This window comes from Tupaia chinensis, unplaced genomic scaffold (genome assembly GCF_000334495.1).
Source record: "Tupaia chinensis unplaced genomic scaffold, TupChi_1.0 Scaffold146230_1, whole genome shotgun sequence".
NCBI lineage: Eukaryota > Metazoa > Chordata > Mammalia > Scandentia > Tupaiidae > Tupaia > Tupaia belangeri.
This window is the reverse complement of record NW_006206086.1, coordinates 2,740-5,231: the sequence shown is the minus strand read 5'-3', so window position 1 is coordinate 5,231 and position 2,492 is coordinate 2,740.

The following is a 2,492-nucleotide window of genomic DNA, read 5'->3' as shown; positions in this document are numbered from 1 at the left end:
CCCTACAGTGAAAATCTCTCCAAAAAAAAAAAAAAGTTCTGTTCAATGTTTGCCTCTCCACATGAGACACCATCGTGGCTCCTGTGATCTGGCAATTTTGGGGAAACTAAGAAATGAAGATTTGCCACTGATAATTCTGGCTCCAGCACACAAAACTTGTGTGGAGAGGCAAAAAGGAAACAGGGCTTCTTAAAGAAAAACCTGCATGTCTCCTGTGAGCCAGCCATTTTTGGAGAAACAGAAATGCAGATTTTGCAATGATAATTCAGTCGTCAGCACTCAAAATTTGCATTGAGAGGCAAAAAGGGAACAGACTTTCTTGAAGAGACAGTTTCATAGCTCCTGTGACCTAGTCATTATGGGAAAAACTAAGAAAAAGAAATTTCTCACTGATAAAAAACCTGCATGTCTCCTGTGAGCCAGCCATTTTTGGAGAAACAGAAATGCAGATTTTGCAATGATAATTCAGTCGTCAGCACTCAAAATTTGCATTGAGAGGCAAAAAGGGAACAGACTTTCTTGAAGAGACAGTTTCATAGCTCCTGTGACCTAGTCATTATGGGAAAAACTAAGAAAAAGAAATTTCTCACTGATAATTCAGCTTCCAGCACACAAACGCACGTGAACAGGCACAGATTGAAAATGCTTTCTGAAGAGAAAACTTCATGGATCCTGCGACCTAGCCATTTTGAGGGAAGCAGAGAAATGAAGATTTCCTACTGATAATTCGGCCTCCAGCACACAAAACTCTCATTGTAAGGCAAAAACGGGACAGGCATTCTTGAAGAGAATACTTCAAGACTCCTCTGACCTTGCTATTTTGGAGGAAAAAAAAAGAAATTAATTTTACGCACTGATAATTTGGTCCCCAGCACACAAAACTCAATGGAACAGACCTTCTTGAAGAAAAACAATCATGGCTGCTGAGATCTAGCCAATTTGGGAAACACAGAGAATTGAAGATTTCCCAGCCTCGAGCACACAGAACTCGTGTGGTGAGGCAAACAGGGAATAGACCTTCTTGAAGAGACATCCTCATGGCTCCTGATTTCAGGCCAATTTGGGGAAAAAAAGAGAAATGGAGATTTCCCACAGATAATTTGGCTTCCAGCACACAAAACTCGTGAGGAAAGGCAAAAAAAAAAAAAGAAAAAACTGGACTTTTTGAAGAGACACATCTGTGCCTCTCACAATCAAAACATTATGGAGAAAAAGAGAAATGAAGATTTTCCCCTGATAATTCTGCTTCCAGCACACCAAACTCACGTGGAGAGGCAAAAAGCGAATAGGTCTCCTTGAAAAGACAAGTTCATGACTTCTGAGATCTGGATATATGGGAGGAAAGGGGGAAAAGAAGATTGCCCAGAGTTAACATGGCCTCCAGCACACAAAACTCGCATGGAGAGGCAAAAAAAGAACAGGCTTTCTTGAGAAGACACCATCGTGTTTTCCTGCCATCTAGTTATTTTGAGAGAAACAGAAATGAAGATTTTCCAGGGATAATACGTGCTCCAGCACACCAAACTTGTGTGAAGAGGCAAAAAGGGAACAGGTCTTCTTGAACAGACACCTTAATGGCTCCTGTGATCCAGCCATTATGGGCAAAAAAATAGCAAGAAAGATTTCCCATTGCTATTACATGCTCCTGCACACAGATCTCCATGGAAAAGCAAAAAGGGAACAGGCCTTCTTGAAGAGACACCTTCATGGCTCCTGTGATTGTGCTATTTTGGGGGAAAGAGAGAAATGAAGATTTTTCATTAATAATTTGACCTCTAGCACACAAGACTCACATGGTGAGGCAAATAGGGAACTGGCATCCTGGAAGTAAGACCCTCATTGCTTCTGAAATCTAGCCATTTTAGGGGAAGCAGAGAAATAAAGCTTTCCCACTGATAATACGGTCTCAAGCAAATAAAACTCATGTTGAGAGGCATAAATGAACCAGGCCTTCTTGAAGAGACACCGTGGCTCCTACGATCTTGCCATTTTGGGGAAAACAGAGAAATAAAGATTTCCCACTGACAATTTGGCCTCCAGCACAAAAAATTCCCATCATGAGGCAAACAGGAAATAGACCTTCTTGAAGAGATACCCTTGTGGTTCATGCAATCTAGCCATTTTTGGAAAAAGAGAGAAAGAATTCCTACTGACAATTCAGCCTCCAGCACACAAAACGCACATGGAGAAGAAAAAAAATAAGAGAAAACTGGGCTTTTTCAAGAAACACCTCCGTGGCGCTCACAATATAGCCATTATGGGGGAAACAGAGAAATGAAGATTTCCCACCAATAATTCATCTTCCAGCACAACAAACTTACATGGAGAGGCAAAAAGGGAACAGGACTTCTTGAAAAGACACCTTCTTGACTCCTGCGATTTGGCCATTTGGAAGGAAAGGGGATAAATAAAGATAACCTACTGCTAATTTGGCCCCCAGCACATTAAACTCGCATAGAGAGGCAAAAAAAAAAAAACAAAAAAACACACAA